Raw genomic sequence first — 20,806 nt, 5'->3', positions numbered from 1 at the left:
TGAGTATCCAGAAGAACAGTGAGCGATCGTTGAAGGTACGGTTCTCCAGACGAAATTTGTCAACGTGAGAAGCTGCAGCTGAGCTGGTGGCGTTGCGATTGAAATTGCATGCGTCCAGACATTGTGTTTAATTTTAGATATCAGAGCAAATGGTTAACTCGAGTATGCGCGTTCGGAAAAGTAAATGTTTTTTTTGTTGAAAAGCTTTGCAACGAAAGGAAATACTTCAGACTATCGTAGAAGCAGAAAATGCAGAGCAGCCATGGATGTGAGCACCGGCAATATAGCCATTTGCGTTCGGTGGCCCGCTGGCGTTGGTCGGTTAGCTCAGCTGGTTAGAGCGTGGTGCTAATAACACCAAGGTCGTGGGTTCGATCCCCACACTGACCACATGCAGCGCTTGTGTCGTTGCTGTGTTTCCAAACGACGTACTCCACAAAGCAGGAAGCGCCATCAGCGCAGTAAAGCATTTGACAGGGTTAGTACCCGTGATGGCTGCAGCAAAACAGCCAGTCTCTGTTGTTTTCACCAACAAATGCAAAACATGAAATATGTGCAGTATTCGACAGACCTGGCACAGTCTCGGAGGAGAACCGGAGTTCAGGCTTCAATTTAATCAAAGATTCGTTCGTGTTATTTTCCTGGATCTCTGTTAATACTCGTCACACGACTTCCAGACGCAATTCGTTCGCTTGCTCACCTCTCATGCATCGACACTGGGAGTTATCATATCACCAGCAATATCATAGAGCCATTCATAAAAGCAAATTACTGCGGATGCTGGAAGCTGAAACCAAAAGAGAAAATGCTGGATAATCTCAGCAGGTCTGGCACCATCTGCAAGGAGAGAAAAGAGCTGACGTTTCGAGTCTAACTGATTAAAGATAAAGATAAAAACAAAGGGGGAGTATTATGGAGCTATTTATACCACGCTGAGAGAAGGTGAGTCAAGGCTCCAGATGCAAAGGTGATAATGACAGTGCATGGAGAGATTAAAGGGAGATTAAGAGGCGTGAATGACGCAGGCTGAAGCCAGCGCTATGTGACAAAATATGTGAGGGATGGGTCAAGCCGAGACAAAATGGAAAACAGGGGAGAAGGGTAGCAAAGCGGGAAGAGGAGAGGAAAAAGGTATTGAGAGAGTGGGGAGCGAGAGAAAGAGAGACAGTCAAGAAATAAGAGGTACAGAACAGTGAAAAAAAAACACAACTAAAAAAGATAAATAAAATAATTGAAATAAAATTACCTGAAGTTGTTTGAATTCAACAACTTCAGACAATTTTACTTCTTTTTTTTATTTATCTTTTTTATCATTTCACCTGCACTATCATAGAGCCATTAGATATGGACAGCACTGAAAACACAGTCTTCGGTCGCACTCGTCCATTCCGAACAGATATCCTCAACTGATCCAGCCGCGATTGCATGCACTTGACCCATTTCTCTCTCAACCCTTCCTATTCAAGTAGACGTCCAGATTCCTTAACAGTATTGGAATTATACCATCCATCACCAGCTCGTCTGGTAACTTATTCCAGAAACGCACCACCCTCTGCGTACAACCGTTGCCCCTCACTGCCTTTCGAATTCTCACCCTCCCACACCAGATTTATACCCTCTGGTTCTGAACTGCCCCACCTGAGCGAAAGGAACTTGTCTATTTACCCGATTCATTCCCATCATGATTGAAAAACCTCCGTAAGATCAGCTCCCAGCCTCTGACGCGCCAGGCGAAATAGTGAGCGAGTGTTCAGCCTGTAAACGTTTGCACCTTTTCCATTTTCAAATGTAGGGTGTAGGGGCATGCTGTCTGAAGCAATCATTTTAGCAGCTGACCTGTCGCGGACAAACTCTGCAGGAAGGCCTGATAACTTGCTAAATATGCGGTCAAACGAAGATTGCATAAGCAACATGAGTCATTGAGCAAAACGTGCAATTGACTTCTGAGCTGTTACTGACACCAAAGCAACTGCGTCGTTCGGGAGCAGAAAGAACCCCACTGGTAGATTACAATTCCAATGCATTTGGCGAAAGGTTCGTAGCAGTTAATCAGCAGCACATAACCCTGACTCCAAAGGTCTGTGAGTATCCAGAAGAACAGTGAGCGATCGTTGAAGGTACGGTTCTCCAGACGAAATTTGTCAACGTGAGAAGCTGCAGCTGAGCTGGTGGCGTTGCGATTGAAATTGCATGCGTCCAGACATTGTGTTTAATTTTAGATATCAGAGCAAATGGTTAACTCGAGTATGCGCGTTCGGAAAAGTAAATGTTTTTTTTGTTGAAAAGCTTTGCAACGAAAGGAAATACTTCAGACTATCGTAGAAGCAGAAAATGCAGAGCAGCCATGGATGTGAGCACCGGCAATATAGCCATTTGCGTTCGGTGGCCCGCCGGCGTTGGTCGGTTAGCTCAGCTGGTTAGAGCGTGGTGCTAATAACGCCAAGGTCGTGGGTTCGATCCCCACACTGACCACATGCAGCGCTTGTGTCGTTGCTGTGTTTCCAAACGACGTACTCCACAAAGCAGGAAGCGCCATCAGCGCAATAAAGCATTTGACAGGGTTAGTACCTGTGATGGCTGCAGCAAAACAGCCAGTCTCAGTTGTTTTCACCAACAAATGCAAAACATGAAATATGTGCAGTATTCGACAGACCTGGCACAGTCTCGGAGGAGAACCGGAGTTCAGGCTTCAATTTAATCAAAGATTCGTTCGTGTTATTTTCCTGGATCTCTGTTAATACTCGTCACACGACTTCCAGACGCAATTCGTTCGCTTGCTCACCTCTCATGCATCGACACTGGGAGTTATCATATCACCAGCAATATCATAGAGCCATTCATAAAAGCAAATTACTGCGGATGCTGGAAGCTGAAACCAAAAGAGAAAATGCTGGATAATCTCAGCAGGTCTGGCACCATCTGCAAGGAGAGAAAAGAGCTGACGTTTCGAGTCTAACTGATTAAAGATAAAGATAAAAACAAAGGGGGAGTATTATGGAGCTATTTATACCACGCTGAGAGAAGGTGAGTCAAGGCTCCAGATGCAAAGGTGATAATGACAGTGCATGGAGAGATTAAAGGGAGATTAAGAGGCGTGAATGACGCAGGCTGAAGCCAGCGCTATGTGACAAAATATGTGAGGGATGGGTCAAGCCGAGACAAAATGGAAAACAGGGGAGAAGGGTAGCAAAGCGGGAAGAGGAGAGGAAAAAGGTATTGAGAGAGTGGGGAGCGAGAGAAAGAGAGACAGTCAAGAAATAAGAGGTACAGAACAGTGAAAAAAAAACACAACTAAAAAAGATAAATAAAATAATTGAAATAAAATTACCTGAAGTTGTTTGAATTCAACAACTTCAGACAATTTTACTTCTTTTTTTTATTTATCTATTTTATCATTTCACCTGCACTATCATAGAGCCATTAGATATGGACAGCACTGAAAACACAGTCTTCGGTCGCACTCGTCCATTCCGAACAGATATCCTCAACTGATCCAGCCGCGATTGCATGCACTTGACCCATTTCTCTCTCAACCCTTCCTATTCAAGTAGACGTCCAGATTCCTTAACAGTATTGGAATTATACCATCCATCACCAGCTCGTCTGGTAACTTATTCCAGAAACGCACCACCCTCTGCGTACAACCGTTGCCCCTCACTGCCTTTCGAATTCTCACCCTCCCACACCAGATTTATACCCTCTGGTTCTGAACTGCCCCACCTGAGCGAAAGGAACTTGTCTATTTACCCGATTCATTCCCATCATGATTGAAAAACCTCCGTAAGATCAGCTCCCAGCCTCTGACGCGCCAGGCGAAATAGTGAGCGAGTGTTCAGCCTGTAAACGTTTGCACCTTTTCCATTTTCAAATGTAGGGTGTAGGGGCATGCTGTCTGAAGCAATCATTTTAGCAGCTGACCTGTCGCGGACAAACTCTGCAGGAAGGCCTGATAACTTGCTAAATATGCGGTCAAACGAAGATTGCATAAGCAACATGAGTCATTGAGCAAAACGTGCAATTGACTTCTGAGCTGTTACTGACACCAAAGCAACTGCGTCGTTCGGGAGCAGAAAGAACCCCACTGGTAGATTACAATTCCAATGCATTTGGCGTAAGGTTCGTAGCAGTTAATCAGCAGCACATAACCCTGACTCCAAAGGTCTGTGAGTATCCAGAAGAACAGTGAGCGATCGTTGAAGGTACGGTTCTCCAGACGAAATTTGTCAACGTGAGAAGCTGCAGCTGAGCTGGTGGCGTTGCGATTGAAATTGCATGCGTCCAGACATTGTGTTTAATTTTAGATATCAGAGCAAATGGTTAACTCGAGTATGCGCGTTCGGAAAAGTAAATGTTTTTTTTGTTGAAAAGCTTTGCAACGAAAGGAAATACTTCAGACTATCGTAGAAGCAGAAAATGCAGAGCAGCCATGGATGTGAGCACCGGCAATATAGCCATTTGCGTTCGGTGGCCCGCCGGCGTTGGTCGGTTAGCTCAGCTGGTTAGAGCGTGGTGCTAATAACGCCAAGGTCGTGGGTTCGATCCCCACACTGACCACATGCAGCGCTTGTGTCGTTGCTGTGTTTCCAAACGACGTACTCCACAAAGCAGGAAGCGCCATCAGCGCAAGAAAGCATTTGACAGGGTTAGTACCCGTGATGGCTACAGCAAAACAGCCAGTCTCAGTTGTTTTCACCAACAAATGCAAAACATGAAATATGTGCAGTATTCGACAGACCTGGCACAGTCTCGGAGGAGAACCGGAGTTCAGGCTTCAATTTAATCAAAGATTCGTTCGTGTTATTTTCCTGGATCTCTGTTAATACTCGTCACACGACTTCCAGACGCAATTCGTTCGCTTGCTCACCTCTCATGCATCGACACTGGGAGTTATCATATCACCAGCAATATCATAGAGCCATTCATAAAAGCAAATTACTGCGGATGCTGGAAGCTGAAACCAAAAGAGAAAATGCTGGATAATCTCAGCAGGTCTGGCACCATCTGCAAGGAGAGAAAAGAGCTGACGTTTCGAGTCTAACTGATTAAAGATAAAGATAAAAACAAAGGGGGAGTATTATGGAGCTATTTATACCACGCTGAGAGAAGGTGAGTCAAGGCTCCAGATGCAAAGGTGATAATGACAGTGCATGGAGAGATTAAAGGGAGATTAAGAGGCGTGAATGACGCAGGCTGAAGCCAGCGCTATGTGACAAAATATGTGAGGGATGGGTCAAGCCGAGACAAAATGGAAAACAGGGGAGAAGGGTAGCAAAGCGGGAAGAGGAGAGGAAAAAGGTATTGACAGAGTGGGGAGCGAGAGAAAGAGAGACAGTCAAGAAATAAGAGGTACAGAACAGTGAAAAAAAAACACAACTAAAAAAGATAAATAAAATAATTGAAATAAAATTACCTGAAGTTGTTTGAATTCAACAACTTCAGACAATTTTACTTCTTTTTTATATTTATCTTTTTCATCATTTCACCTGCACTATCATAGAGCCATTAGATATGGACAGCACTGAAAACACAGTCTTCGGTCGCACTCGTCCATTCCGAACAGATATCCTCAACTCATCCAGCCGCGATTGCATGCACTTGACCCATTTCTCTCTCAACCCTTCCTATTCAAGTAGACGTCCAGATTCCTTAACAGTATTGGAATTATACCATCCATCACCAGCTCGTCTGGTAACTTATTCCAGAAACGCACCACCCTCTGCGTACAACCGTTGCCCCTCACTGCCTTTCGAATTCTCACCCTCCCACACCAGATTTATACCCTCTGGTTCTGAACTGCCCCACCTGAGCGAAAGGAACTTGTCTATTTACCCGATTCATTCCCATCATGATTGAAAAACCTCCGTAAGATCAGCTCCCAGCCTCTGACGCGCCAGGCGAAATAGTGAGCGAGTGTTCAGCCTGTAACCGTTTGCACCTTTTCCATTTTCAAATGTAGGGTGTAGGGGCATGCTGTCTGAAGCAATCATTTTAGCAGCTGACCTGTCGCGGACAAACTCTGCAGGAAGGCCCGATAACTTGCTAAATATGTGGTCAAACGAAGATTGCATAAGCAACATGAGTCATTGAGCAAAACGTGCAATTGACTTCTGAGCTGTTGCTGACACCAAAGCAACTGCGTCGTTCGGGAGCAGAAAGAACCCCACTGATAGATTACAATTCCAATGCATTTGGCGTAAGGTTCGTAGCAGTTAATCAGCAGCACATAACCCTGACTCCAAAGGTCTGTGAGTATCCAGAAGAACAGTGAGCGATCGTTGAAGGTACGGTTCTCCAGACGAAATTTGTCAACGTGAGAAGCTGCAGCTGAGCTGGTGGCGTTGCGATTGAAATTGCATGCGTCCGGACATTGTGTTTAATTTTAGATATCAGAGCAAATGGTTAACTCGAGTATGCGCGTTCGGAAAAGTAAATGTTTTTTTTTGTTGAAAAGCTTTGCAACGAAAGGAAATACTTCAGACTATCGTAGAAGCAGAAAATGCAGAGCAGCCATAGATGTGAGCACCGGCAATATAGCCATTTGCGTTCGGTGGCCCGCCGGCGTTGGTCGGTTAGCTCAGCTGGTTAGAGCGTGGTGCTAATAACGCCAAGGTCGTGGGTTCGATCCCCACACTGACCACATGCAGCGCTTGTGTCGTTGCTGTGTTTCCAAACGGCGTACTCCACAAAGCGGGAAGCGCCATCAGCGCAATAAAGCATTTGATAGGGTTAGTGATGGCTGCAGCAAAACAGCCAGTCTCAGTTGTTTTCACCAACAAATGCAAAACATGAAATATGTGCAGTATTCGACAGACCTGGCACAGTCTCGGAGGAGAACCGGAGTTCAGGCTTCAATTTAATCAAAGATTCGTTCGTGTTATTTTCCTGGATCTCTGTTAATACTCGTCACACGACTTCCAGACGCAATTCGTTCGCTTGCTCACCTCTCATGCATCGACACTGGGAGTTATCATATCACCAGCAATATCATAGAGCCATTCATAAAAGCAAATTACTGCGGATGCTGGAAGCTGAAACCAAAAGAGAAAATGCTGGATAATCTCAGCAGGTCTGGCACCATCTGCAAGGAGAGAAAAGAGCTGACGTTTCGAGTCTAACTGATTAAAGATAAAGATAAAAACAAAGGGGGAGTATTATGGAGCTATTTATACCACGCTGAGAGAAGGTGAGTCAAGGCTCCAGATGCAAAGGTGATAATGACAGTGCATGGAGAGATTAAAGGGAGATTAAGAGGCGTGAATGACCCAGGCTGAAGCCAGCGCTATGTGACAAAATATGTGAGGGATGGGTCAAGCCGAGACAAAATGGAAAACAGGGGAGAAGGGTAGCAAAGCGGGAAGAGGAGAGGAAAAAGGTATTGAGAGAGTGGGGAGCGAGAGAAAGAGAGACAGTCAAGAAATAAGAGGTACAGAACAGTGAAAAAAAAACACAACTAAAAAAGATAAATAAAATAATTGAAATAAAATTACCTGAAGTTGTTTGAATTCAACAACTTCAGACAATTTTACTTCTTTTTTTTATTTATCTTTTTTATCATTTCACCTGCACTATCATAGAGCCATTAGATATGGACAGCACTGAAAACACAGTCTTCGGTCGCACTCGTCCATTCCAAACAGATATCCTCAACTGATCCAGCCGCGATTGCATGCACTTGACCCATTTCTCTCTCAACCCTTCCTATTCAAGTAGACGTCCAGATTCCTTAACAGTATTGGAATTATACCATCCATCACCAGCTCGTCTGGTAACTTATTCCAGAAACGCACCACCCTCTGCGTACAACCGTTGCCCCTCACTGCCTTTCGAATTCTCACCCTCCCACACCAGATTTATACCCTCTGGTTCTGAACTGCCCCACCTGAGCGAAAGGAACTTGTCTATTTACCCGATTCATTCCCATCATGATTGAAAAACCTCCGTAAGATCAGCTCCCAGCCTCTGACGCGCCAGGCGAAATAGTGAGCGAGTGTTCAGCCTGTAAACGTTTGCACCTTTTCCATTTTCAAATGTAGGGTGTAGGGGCATGCTGTCTGAAGCAATCATTTTAGCAGCTGACCTGTCGCGGACAAACTCTGCAGGAAGGCCTGATAACTTGCTAAATATGCGGTCAAACGAAGATTGCATAAGCAACATGAGTCATTGAGCAAAACGTGCAATTGACTTCTGAGCTGTTGCTGACACCAAAGCAACTGCGTCGTTCGGGAGCAGAAAGAACCCCACTGATAGATTACAATTCCAATGCATTTGGCGTAAGGTTCGTAGCAGTTAATCAGCAGCACATAACCCTGACTCCAAAGGTCTGTGAGTATCCAGAAGAACAGTGAGCGATCGTTGAAGGTACGGTTCTCCAGACGAAATTTGTCAACGTGAGAAGCTGCAGCTGAGCTGGTGGCGTTGCGATTGAAATTGCATGCGTCCGGACATTGTGTTTAATTTTAGATATCAGAGCAAATGGTTAACTCGAGTATGCGCGTTCGGAAAAGTAAATGTTTTTTTTGTTGAAAAGCTTTGCAACGAAAGGAAATACTTCAGACTATCGTAGAAACAGAAAATGCAGAGCAGCCATGGATGTGAGCACCGGCAATATAGCCATTTGCGTTCGGTGGCCCGCTGGCGTTGGTCGGTTAGCTCAGCTGGTTAGAGCGTGGTGCTAATAACGCCAAGGTCGTGGGTTCGATCCCCACACTGACCACATGCAGCGCTTGTGTCGTTGCTGTGTTTCCAAACGACGTACTCCACAAAGCGGGAAGCGCCATCAGCGCAATAAAGCATTTGACAGGGTTAGTACCCGTGATGGCTGCAGCAAAACAGCCAGTCTCAGTTGTTTTCACCAACAAATGCAAAACATGAAATATGTGCAGTATTCGACAGACCTGGCACAGTCTCGGAGGAGAACCGGAGTTCAGGCTTCAATTTAATCAAAGATTCGTTCGTGTTATTTTCCTGGATCTCTGTTAATACTCGTCACACGACTTCCAGACGCAATTCGTTCGCTTGCTCACCTCTCATGCATCGACACTGGGAGTTATCATATCACCAGCAATATCATAGAGCCATTCATAAAAGCAAATTACTGCGGATGCTGGAAGCTGAAACCAAAAGATAAAATGCTGGATAATCTCAGCAGGTCTGGCACCATCTGCAAGGAGAGAAAAGAGCTGACGTTTCGAGTCTAACTGATTAAAGATAAAGATAAAAACAAAGGGGGAGTATTATGGAGCTATTTATACCACGCTGAGAGAAGGTGAGTCAAGGCTCCAGATGCAAAGGTGATAATGACAGTGCATGGAGAGATTAAAGGGAGATTAAGAGGCGTGAATGACGCAGGCTGAAGCCAGCGCTATGTGACAAAATATGTGAGGGATGGGTCAAGCCGAGACAAAATGGAAAACAGGGGAGAAGGGTAGCAAAGCGGGAAGAGGAGAGGAAAAAGGTATTGAGAGAGTGGGGAGCGAGAGAAAGAGAGACAGTCAAGAAATAAGAGGTACAGAACAGTGAAAAAAAAACACAACTAAAAAAGATAAATAAAATAATTGAAATAAAATTACCTGAAGTTGTTTGAATTCAACAACTTCAGACAATTTTACTTCTTTTTTATATTTATCTTTTTTATCATTTCACCTGCACTATCATAGAGCCATTAGATATGGACAGCACTGAAAACACAGTCTTCGGTCGCACTCGTCCATTCCGAACAGATATCCTCAACTGATCCAGCCGCGATTGCATGCACTTGACCCATTTCTCTCTCAACCCTTCCTATTCAAGTAGACGTCCAGATTCCTTAACAGTATTGGAATTATACCATCCATCACCAGCTCGTCTGGTAACTTATTCCAGAAACGCACCACCCTCTGCGTACAACCGTTGCCCCTCACTGCCTTTCGAATTCTCACCCTCCCACACCAGATTTATACCCTCTGGTTCTGAACTGCCCCACCTGAGCGAAAGGAACTTGTCTATTTACCCGATTCATTCCCATCATGATTGAAAAACCTCCGTAAGATCAGCTCCCAGCCTCTGACGCGCCAGGCGAAATAGTGAGCGAGTGTTCAGCCTGTAAACGTTTGCACCTTTTCCATTTTCAAATGTAGGGTGTAGGGGCATGCTGTCTGAAGCAATCATTTTAGCAGCTGACCTGTCGCGGACAAACTCTGCAGGAAGGCCTGATAACTTGCTAAATATGCGGTCAAACGAAGATTGCATAAGCAACATGAGTCATTGAGCAAAACGTGCAATTGACTTCTGAGCTGTTGCTGACACCAAAGCAACTGCGTCGTTCGGGAGCAGAAAGAACCCCACTGATAGATTACAATTCCAATGCATTTGGCGTAAGGTTCGTAGCAGTTAATCAGCAGCACATAACCCTGACTCCAAAGGTCTGTGAGTATCCAGAAGAACAGTGAGCGATCGTTGAAGGTACGGTTCTCCAGACGAAATTTGTCAACGTGAGAAGCTGCAGCTGAGCTGGTGGCGTTGCGATTGAATTTGCATGCGTCCAGACATTGTGTTTAATTTTAGATATCAGAGCAAATGGTTAACTCGAGTATGCGCGTTCGGAAAAGTAAATGTTTTTTTTGTTTAAAAGCTTTGCAACGAAAGGAAATACTTCAGACTATCGTAGAAGCAGAAAATGCAGAGCAGCCATGGATGTGAGCACCGGCAATATAGCCATTTGCGTTCGGTGGCCCGCCGGCGTTGGTCGGTTAGCTCAGCTGGTTAGAGCGTGGTGCTAATAACGCCAAGGTCGTGGGTTCGATCCCCACACTGACCACATGCAGCGCTTGTGTCGTTGCTGTGTTTCCAAACGACGTACTCCACAAAGCAGGAAGCGCCATCAGCGCAATAAAGCATTTGACAGGGTTAGTACCCGTGATGGCTGCAGCAAAACAGCCAGTCTCAGTTGTTTTCACCAACAAATGCAAAACATGAAATATGTGCAGTATTCGACAGACCTGGCACAGTCTCGGAGGAGAACCGGAGTTCAGGCTTCAATTTAATCAAAGATTCGTTCGTGTTATTTTCCTGGATCTCTGTTAATACTCGTCACACGACTTCCAGACGCAATTCGTTCGCTTGCTCACCTCTCATGCATCGACACTGGGAGTTATCATATCACCAGCAATATCATAGAGCCATTCATAAAAGCAAATTACTGCGGATGCTGGAAGCTGAAACCAAAAGAGAAAATGCTGGATAATCTCAGCAGGTCTGGCACCATCTGCAAGGAGAGAAAAGAGCTGACGTTTCGAGTCTAACTGATTAAAGATAAAGATAAAAACAAAGGGGGAGTATTATGGAGCTATTTATACCACGCTGAGAGAAGGTGAGTCAAGGCTCCAGATGCAAAGGTGATAATGACAGTGCATGGAGAGATTAAAGGGAGATTAAGAGGCGTGAATGACCCAGGCTGAAGCCAGCGCTATGTGACAAAATATGTGAGGGATGGGTCAAGCCGAGACAAAATGGAAAACAGGGGAGAAGGGTAGCAAAGCGGGAAGAGGAGAGGAAAAAGGTATTGAGAGAGTGGGGAGCGAGAGAAAGAGAGACAGTCAAGAAATAAGAGGTACAGAACAGTGAAAAAAAAACACAACTAAAAAAGATAAATAAAATAATTGAAATAAAATTACCTGAAGTTGTTTGAATTCAACAACTTCAGACAATTTTACTTCTTTTTTTTATTTATCTATTTTATCATTTCACCTGCACTATCATAGAGCCATTAGATATGGACAGCACTGAAAACACAGTCTTCGGTCGCACTCGTCCATTCCGAACAGATATCCTCAACTGATCCAGCCGCGATTGCATGCACTTGACCCATTTCTCTCTCAACCCTTCCTATTCAAGTAGACGTCCAGATTCCTTAACAGTATTGGAATTATACCATCCATCACCAGCTCGTCTGGTAACTTATTCCAGAAACGCACCACCCTCTGCGTACAACCGTTGCCCCTCACTGCCTTTCGAATTCTCACCCTCCCACACCAGATTTATACCCTCTGGTTCTGAACTGCCCCACCTGAGCGAAAGGAACTTGTCTATTTACCCGATTCATTCCCATCATGATTGAAAAACCTCCGTAAGATCAGCTCCCAGCCTCTGACGCGCCAGGCGAAATAGTGAGCGAGTGTTCAGCCTGTAAACGTTTGCACCTTTTCCATTTTCAAATGTAGGGTGTAGGGGCATGCTGTCTGAAGCAATCATTTTAGCAGCTGACCTGTCGCGGACAAACTCTGCAGGAAGGCCTGATAACTTGCTAAATATGCGGTCAAACGAAGATTGCATAAGCAACATGAGTCATTGAGCAAAACGTGCAATTGACTTCTGAGCTGTTGCTGACACCAAAGCAACTGCGTCGTTCGGGAGCAGAAAGAACCCCACTGATAGATTACAATTCCAATGCATTTGGCGTAAGGTTCGTAGCAGTTAATCAGCAGCACATAACCCTGACTCCAAAGGTCTGTGAGTATCCAGAAGAACAGTGAGCGATCGTTGAAGGTACGGTTCTCCAGACGAAATTTGTCAACGTGAGAAGCTGCAGCTGAGCTGGTGGCGTTGCGATTGAAATTGCATGCGTCCAGACATTGTGTTTAATTTTAGATATCAGAGCAAATGGTTAACTCGAGTATGCGCGTTCGGAAAAGTAAATGTTTTTTTTGTTTAAAAGCTTTGCAACGAAAGGAAATACTTCAGACTATCGTAGAAGCAGAAAATGCAGAGCAGCCATGGATGTGAGCACCGGCAATATAGCCATTTGCGTTCGGTGGCCCGCCGGCGTTGGTCGGTTAGCTCAGCTGGTTAGAGCGTGGTGCTAATAACGCCAAGGTCGTGGGTTCGATCCCCACACTGACCACATGCAGCGCTTGTGTCGTTGCTGTGTTTCCAAACGACGTACTCCACAAAGCAGGAAGCGCCATCAGCGCAATAAAGCATTTGACAGGGTTAGTACCCGTGATGGCTGCAGCAAAACAGCCAGTCTCAGTTGTTTTCACCAACAAATGCAAAACATGAAATATGTGCAGTATTCGACAGACCTGGCACAGTCTCGGAGGAGAACCGGAGTTCAGGCTTCAATTTAATCAAAGATTCGTTCGTGTTATTTTCCTGGATCTCTGTTAATACTCGTCACACGACTTCCAGACGCAATTCGTTCGCTTGCTCACCTCTCATGCATCGACACTGGGAGTTATCATATCACCAGCAATATCATAGAGCCATTCATAAAAGCAAATTACTGCGGATGCTGGAAGCTGAAACCAAAAGAGAAAATGCTGGATAATCTCAGCAGGTCTGGCACCATCTGCAAGGAGAGAAAAGAGCTGACGTTTCGAGTCTAACTGATTAAAGATAAAGATAAAAACAAAGGGGGAGTATTATGGAGCTATTTATACCACGCTGAGAGAAGGTGAGTCAAGGCTCCAGATGCAAAGGTGATATTGACAGTGCATGGAGAGATTAAAGGGAGATTAAGAGGCGTGAATGACGCAGGCTGAAGCCAGCGCTATGTGACAAAATATGTGAGGGATGGGTCAAGCCGAGACAAAATGGAAAACAGGGGAGAAGGGTAGCAAAGCGGGAAGAGGAGAGGAAAAAGGTATTGACAGAGTGGGGAGCGAGAGAAAGAGAGACAGTCAAGAAATAAGAGGTACAGAACAGTGAAAAAAAAACACAACTAAAAAAGATAAATAAAATAATTGAAATAAAATTACCTGAAGTTGTTTGAATTCAACAACTTCAGACAATTTTACTTCTTTTTTATATTTATCTTTTTTATCATTTCACCTGCACTATCATAGAGCCATTAGATATGGACAGCACTGAAAACACAGTCTTCGGTCGCACTCGTCCATTCCGAACAGATATCCTCAACTGATCCAGCCGCGATTGCATGCACTTGACCCATTTCTCTCTCAACCCTTCCTATTCAAGTAGACGTCCAGATTCCTTAACAGTATTGGAATTATACCATCCATCACCAGCTCGTCTGGTAACTTATTCCAGAAACGCACCACCCTCTGCGTACAACCGTTGCCCCTCACTGCCTTTCGAATTCTCACCCTCCCACACCAGATTTATACCCTCTGGTTCTGAACTGCCCCACCTGAGCGAAAGGAACTTGTCTATTTACCCGATTCATTCCCATCATGATTGAAAAACCTCCGTAAGATCAGCTCCCAGCCTCTGACGCGCCAGGCGAAATAGTGAGCGAGTGTTCAGCCTGTAAACGTTTGCACCTTTACAATTTTCAAATGTAGGGTGTAGGGGCATGCTGTCTGAAGCAATCATTTTAGCAGCTGACCTGTCGCGGACAAACTCTGCAGGAAGGCCTGATAACTTGCTAAATATGCGGTCAAACGAAGATTGCATAAGCAACATGAGTCATTGAGCAAAACGTGCAATTGACTTCTGAGCTGTTGCTGACACCAAAGCAACTGCGTCGTTCGGGAGCAGAAAGAACCCCACTGATAGATTACAATTCCAATGCATTTGGCGTAAGGTTCGTAGCAGTTAATCAGCAGCACATAACCCTGACTCCAAAGGTCTGTGAGTATCCAGAAGAACAGTGAGCGATCGTTGAAGGTACGGTTCTCCAGACGAAATTTGTCAACGTGAGAAGCTGCAGCTGAGCTGGTGGCGTTGCGATTGAATTTGCATGCGTCCAGACATTGTGTTTAATTTTAGATATCAGAGCAAATGGTTAACTCGAGTATGCGCGTTCGGAAATGTAAATGTTTTTTTTGTTGAAAAGCTTTGCAACGAAAGGAAATACTTCAGACTATCGTAGAAGCAGAAAATGCAGAGCAGCCATGGATGTGAGCACCGGCAATATAGCCATTTGCGTTCGGTGGCTCGCCGGCGTTGGTCGGTTAGCTCAGCTGGTTAGAGCGTGGTACTAATAACGCCAAGGTCGTGGGTTCGATCCCCACACTGACCACATGCAGCGCTTGTGTCGTTGCTGTGTTTCCAAACGACGTACTCCAGGAAGCGCCATCAGCGCAATAAAGCATTTGACAGGGTTAGTACCCGTGATGGCTGCAGCAAAACAGCCAGTCTCAGTTGTTTTCACCAACAAATGCAAAACATGAAATATGTGCAGTATTCGACAGACCTGGCACAGTCTCGGAGGAGAACCGGAGTTCAGGCTTCAATTTAATCAAAGATTCGTTCGTGTTATTTTCCTGGATCTCTGTTAATACTCGTCACACGACTTCCAGACGCAATTCGTTCGCTTGCTCACCTCTCATGCATCGACACTGGGAGTTATCATATCACCAGCAATATCATAGAGCCATTCATAAAAGCAAATTACTGCGGATGCTGGAAGCTGAAACCAAAAGAGAAAATGCTGGATAATCTCAGCAGGTCTGGCACCATCTGCAAGGAGAGAAAAGAGCTGACGTTTCGAGTCTAACTGATTAAAGATAAAGATAAAAACAAAGGGGGAGTATTATGGAGCTATTTATACCACGCTGAGAGAAGGTGAGTTAAGGCTCCAGATGCAAAGGTGATAATGACAGTGCATGGAGAGATTAAAGGGAGATTAAGAGGCGTGAATGACGCAGGCTGAAGCCAGCGCTATGTGACAAAATATGTGAGGGATGGGTCAAGCCGAGACAAAATGGAAAACAGGGGAGAAGGGTAGCAAAGCGGGAAGAGGAGAGGAAAAAGGTATTGACAGAGTGGGGAGCGAGAGAAAGAGAGACAGTCAAGAAATAAGAGGTACAGAACAGTGAAAAAAAAACACAACTAAAAAAGATAAATAAAATAATTGAAATAAAATTACCTGAAGTTGTTTGAATTCAACAACTTCAGACAATTTTACTTCTTTTTTATATTTATCTTTTTCATCATTTCACCTGCACTATCATAGAGCCATTAGATATGGACAGCACTGAAAACACAGTCTTCGGTCGCACTCGTCCATTCCGAACAGATATCCTCAACTGATCCAGCCGCGATTGCATGCACTTGACCCATTTCTCTCTCAACCCTTCCTATTCAAGTAGACGTCCAGATTCCTTAACAGTATTGGAATTATACCATCCATCACCAGCTCGTCTGGTAACTTATTCCAGAAACGCACCACCCTCTGCGTACAACCGTTGCCCCTCACTGCCTTTCGAATTCTCACCCTCCCACACCAGATTTATACCCTCTGGTTCTGAACTGCCCCACCTGAGCGAAAGGAACTTGTCTATTTACCCGATTCATTCCCATCATGATTGAAAAACCTCCGTAAGATCAGCTCCCAGCCTCTGACGCGCCAGGCGAAATAGTGAGCGAGTGTTCAGCCTGTAAACGTTTGCACCTTTTCCATTTTCAAATGTAGGGTGTAGGGGCATGCTGTCTGAAGCAATCATTTTAGCAGCTGACCTGTCGCGGACAAACTCTGCAGGAAGGCCTGATAACTTGCTAAATATGTGGTCAAACGAAGATTGCATAAGCAACATGAGTCATTGAGCAAAACGTGCAATTGACTTCTGAGCTGTTGCTGACACCAAAGCAACTGCGTCGTTCGGGAGCAGAAAGAACCCCACTGATAGATTACAATTCCAATGCATTTGGCGTAAGGTTCGTAGCAGTTAATCAGCAGCACATAACCCTGACTCCAAAGGTCTGTGAGTATCCAGAAGAACAGTGAGCGATCGTTGAAGGTACGGTTCTCCAGACGAAATTTGTCAACGTGAGAAGCTGCAGCTGAGCTGGTGGCGTTGCGATTGAAATTGCATGCGTCCGGACATTGTGTTTAATTTTAGATATCAGAGCAAATGGTTAACTCGAGTATGCGCGTTCGGAAAAGTAAATGTTTTTTTTGTTGAAAAGCTTTGCAACGAAAGGAAATACTTCAGACTATCGTAGAAGCAGAAAATGCAGAGCAGCCATGGATGTGAGCACCGGCAATATAGCCATTTGCGTTCGGTGGCCCGCCGGCGTTGGTCGGTTAGCTCAGCTGGTTAGAGCGTGGTGCTAATAACGCCAAGGTCGTGGGTTCGATCCCCACACTGACCACATGCAGCGCTTGTGTCGTTGCTGTGTTTCCAAACGACGTACTCCACAAAGCAGGAAGCGCCATCAGCGCAATAAAGCATTTGACAGGGTTAGTACCCGTGATGGCTGCAGCAAAACAACCAGTCTCAGTTGTTTTCACGAACAAATGCAAAACATGAAATATGTGCAGTATTCGACAGACCTGGCACAGTCTCGGAGGAGAACCGGAGTTCAGGCTTCAATTTAATCAAAGATTCGTTCGTGTTATTTTCCTGGATCTCTGTTAATACTCGTCACACGACTTCCAGACGCAATTCGTTCGCTTGCTCACCTCTCATGCATCGACACTGGGAGTTATCATATCACCAGCAATATCATAGAGCCATTCATAAAAGCAAATTACTGCGGATGCTGGAAGCTGAAACCAAAAGAGAAAATGCTGGATAATCTCAGCAGGTCTGGCACCATCTGCAAGGAGAGAAAAGAGCTGACGTTTCGAGTCTAACTGATTAAAGATAAAGATAAAAACAAAGGGGGAGTATTATGGAGCTATTTATACCACGCTGAGAGAAGGTGAGTCAAGGCTCCAGATGCAAAGGTGATAATGACAGTGCATGGAGAGATTAAAGGGAGATTAAGAGGCGTGAATGACGCAGGCTGAAGCCAGCGCTATGTGACAAAATATGTGAGGGATGGGTCAAGCCGAGACAAAATGGAAAACAGGGGAGAAGGGTAGCAAAGCGGGAAGAGGAGAGGAAAAAGGTATTGAGAGAGTGGGGAGCGAGAGAAAGAGAGACAGTCAAGAAATAAGAGGTACAGAACAGTGAAAAAAAAACACAACTAAAAAAGATAAATAAAATAATTGAAATAAAATTACCTGAAGTTGTTTGAATTCAACAACTTCAGACAATTTTACTTCTTTTTTATATTTATCTTTTTTATCATTTCACCTGCACTATCATAGAGCCATTAGATATGGACAGCACTGAAAACACAGTCTTCGGTCGCACTCGTCCATTCCGAACAGATATCCTCAACTGATCCAGCCGCGATTGCATGCACTTGACCCATTTCTCTCTCAACCCTTCCTATTCAAGTAGACGTCCAGATTCCTTAACAGTATTGGAATTATACCATCCATCACCAGCTCGTCTGGTAACTTATTCCAGAAACGCACCACCCTCTGCGTACAACCGTTGCCCCTCACTGCCTTTCGAATTCTCACCCTCCCACACCAGATTTATACCCTCTGGTTCTGAACTGCCCCACCTGAGCGAAAGGAACTTGTCTATTTACCCGATTCATTCCCATCATGATTGAAAAACCTCCGTAAGATCAGCTCCCAGCCTCTGACGCGCCAGGCGAAATAGTGAGCGAGTGTTCAGCCTGTAAACGTTTGCACCTTTTCCATTTTCAAATGTAGGGTGTAGGGGCATGCTGTCTGAAGCAATAATTTTAGCAGCTGACCTGTCGCGGACAAACTCTGCAGGAAGGCCTGATAACTTGCTAAATATGCGGTCAAACGAAGATTGCATAAGCAACATGAGTCATTGAGCAAAACGTGCAATTGACTTCTGAGCTGTTGCTGACACCAAAGCAACTGCGTCGTTCGGGAGCAGAAAGAACCCCACTGATAGATTACAATTCCAATGCATTTGGCGTAAGGTTCGTAGCAGTTAATCAGCAGCACATAACCCTGACTCCAAAGGTCTGTGAGTATCCAGAAGAACAGTGAGCGATCGTTGAAGGTACGGTTCTCCAGACGAAATTTGTCAACGTGAGAAGCTGCAGCTGAGCTGGTGGCGTTGCGATTGAAATTGCATGCGTCCGGACATTGTGTTTAATTTTAGATATCAGAGCAAATGGTTAACTCGAGTATGCGCGTTCGGAAAAGTAAATGTTTTTTTTGTTGAAAAGCTTTGCAACGAAAGGAAATACTTCAGACTATCGTAGAAGCAGAAAATGCAGAGCAGCCATGGATGTGAGCACCGGCAATATAGCCATTTGCGTTCGGTGGCCCGCCGGCGTTGGTCGGTTAGCTCAGCTGGTTAGAGCGTGGTGCTAATAACGCCAAGGTCGTGGGTTCGATCCCCGCACTGACCACATGCAGCGCTTGTGTCGTTGCTGTGTTTCCAAACGACGTACTCCACAAAGCAGGAAGCGCCATCAGCGCAATAAAGCATTTGACACGGTTAGTACCCGTGATGGCTGCAGCAAAACAGCCAGTCTCAGTTGTTTTCACCAACAAATGCAAAACATGAAATATGTGCAGTATTCGACAGACCTGGCACAGTCTCGGAGGAGAACCGGAGTTCAGGCTTCAATTTAATCAAAGATTCGTTCGTGTTATTTTCCTGGATCTCTGTTAATACTCGTCACACGACTTCCAGACGCAATTCGTTCGCTTGCTCACCTCTCATGCATCGACACTGGGAGTTATCATATCACCAGCAATATCATAGAGCCATTCATAAAAGCAAATTACTGCGGATGCTGGAAGCTGAAACCAAAAGAGAAAATGCTGGATAATCTCAGCAGGTCTGGCACCATCTGCAAGGAGAGAAAAGAGCTGACGTTTCGAGTCTAACTGATTAAAGATAAAGATAAAAACAAAGGGGGAGTATTATGGAGCTATTTATACCACGCTGAGAGAAGGTGAGTCAAGGCTCCAGATGCAAAGGTGATAATGACAGTGCATGGAGAGATTAAAGGGAGATTAAGAGGCGTGAATGACGCAGGCTGAAGCCAGCGCTATGTGACAAAATATGTGAGGGATGGGTCAAGCCGAGACAAAATGGAAAACAGGGGAGAAGGGTAGCAAAGCGGGAAGAGGAGAGGAAAAAGGTATTGACAGAGTGGGGAGCGAGAGAAAGAGAGACAGTCAAGAAATAAGAGGTACAGAACAGTGAAAAAAAAACACAACTAAAAAAGATAAATAAAATAATTGAAATAAAATTACCTGAAGTTGTTTGAATTCAACAACTTCAGACAATTTTACTTCTTTTTTATATTTATCTTTTTTATCATTTCACCTGCACTATCATAGAGCCATTAGATATGGACAGCACTGAAAACACAGTCTTCGGTCGCACTCGTCCATTCCGAACAGATATCCTCAACTGATCCAGCCGCGATTGCATGCACTTGACCCATTTCTCTCTCAACCCTTCCTATTCAAGTAGACGTCCAGATTCCTTAACAGTATTGGAATTATACCATCCATCACCAGCTCGTCTGGTAACTTATTCCAGAAACGCACCACCCTCTGCGTACAACCGTTGCCCCTCACTGCCTTTCGAATTCTCACCCTCCCACACCAGATTTATACCCTCTGGTTCTGAACTGCCCCACCTGAGCGAAAGGAACTTGTCTATTTACCCGATTCATTCCCATCATGATTGAAAAACCTCCGTAAGATCAGCTCCCAGCCTCTGACGCGCCAGGCGAAATAGTGAGCGAGTGTTCAGCCTGTAAACGTTTGCACCTTTTCCATTTTCAAATGTAGGGTGTAGGGGCATGCTGTCTGAAGCAATCATTTTAGCAGCTGACCTGTCGCGGACAAACTCTGCAGGAAGGCCTGATAACTTGCTAAATATGCGGTCAAACGAAGATTGCATAAGCAACATGAGTCATTGAGCAAAACGTGCAATTGACTTCTGAGCTGTTGCTGACACCAAAGCAACTGCGTCGTTCGGGAGCAGAAAGAACCCCACTGATAGATTACAATTCCAATGCATTTGGCGTAAGGTTCGTAGCAGTTAATCAGCAGCACATAACCCTGACTCCAAAGGTC

General features: G+C 44.9%; 10 non-coding genes across 10 annotated transcripts; all 10 read left to right on the top strand.

Annotated features, from left to right (window-relative positions):
- Positions 1–316: 316 nt before the first annotated feature.
- trnai-aau (transfer RNA isoleucine (anticodon AAU)) lies at positions 317–390 on the top strand. Its single transcript has one exon. It is a non-coding gene; the product is annotated as a tRNA-Ile (tRNA).
- A 2,008-nt stretch (positions 391–2,398) lies between these two features.
- Positions 2,399–2,472, top strand: trnai-aau (transfer RNA isoleucine (anticodon AAU)). Its single transcript has one exon. It is a non-coding gene; the product is annotated as a tRNA-Ile (tRNA).
- Positions 2,473–4,480: 2,008 nt separating this feature from the next.
- Positions 4,481–4,554, top strand: trnai-aau (transfer RNA isoleucine (anticodon AAU)). The gene has a single exon. It is a non-coding gene; the product is annotated as a tRNA-Ile (tRNA).
- A 2,009-nt stretch (positions 4,555–6,563) lies between these two features.
- Positions 6,564–6,637, top strand: trnai-aau (transfer RNA isoleucine (anticodon AAU)). The gene has a single exon. It is a non-coding gene; the product is annotated as a tRNA-Ile (tRNA).
- A 2,002-nt stretch (positions 6,638–8,639) lies between these two features.
- Positions 8,640–8,713, top strand: trnai-aau (transfer RNA isoleucine (anticodon AAU)). The gene has a single exon. It is a non-coding gene; the product is annotated as a tRNA-Ile (tRNA).
- A 2,008-nt stretch (positions 8,714–10,721) lies between these two features.
- trnai-aau (transfer RNA isoleucine (anticodon AAU)) lies at positions 10,722–10,795 on the top strand. Its single transcript has one exon. It is a non-coding gene; the product is annotated as a tRNA-Ile (tRNA).
- Positions 10,796–12,803: 2,008 nt separating this feature from the next.
- trnai-aau (transfer RNA isoleucine (anticodon AAU)) lies at positions 12,804–12,877 on the top strand. Its single transcript has one exon. It is a non-coding gene; the product is annotated as a tRNA-Ile (tRNA).
- Positions 12,878–14,885: 2,008 nt separating this feature from the next.
- Positions 14,886–14,959, top strand: trnai-aau (transfer RNA isoleucine (anticodon AAU)). Its single transcript has one exon. It is a non-coding gene; the product is annotated as a tRNA-Ile (tRNA).
- Positions 14,960–16,960: 2,001 nt separating this feature from the next.
- Positions 16,961–17,034, top strand: trnai-aau (transfer RNA isoleucine (anticodon AAU)). The gene has a single exon. It is a non-coding gene; the product is annotated as a tRNA-Ile (tRNA).
- Positions 17,035–19,042: 2,008 nt separating this feature from the next.
- On the top strand, positions 19,043–19,116 carry trnai-aau (transfer RNA isoleucine (anticodon AAU)). The gene has a single exon. It is a non-coding gene; the product is annotated as a tRNA-Ile (tRNA).
- The last annotated feature ends 1,690 nt before the right edge of the window (positions 19,117–20,806 follow it).

Source organism: Chiloscyllium punctatum, chromosome 24, assembly GCF_047496795.1.
Source record: "Chiloscyllium punctatum isolate Juve2018m chromosome 24, sChiPun1.3, whole genome shotgun sequence".
NCBI classification, from domain to species: domain Eukaryota; kingdom Metazoa; phylum Chordata; class Chondrichthyes; order Orectolobiformes; family Hemiscylliidae; genus Chiloscyllium; species Chiloscyllium punctatum.
This window is presented reverse-complemented; position numbering and strand designations above follow the sequence as displayed.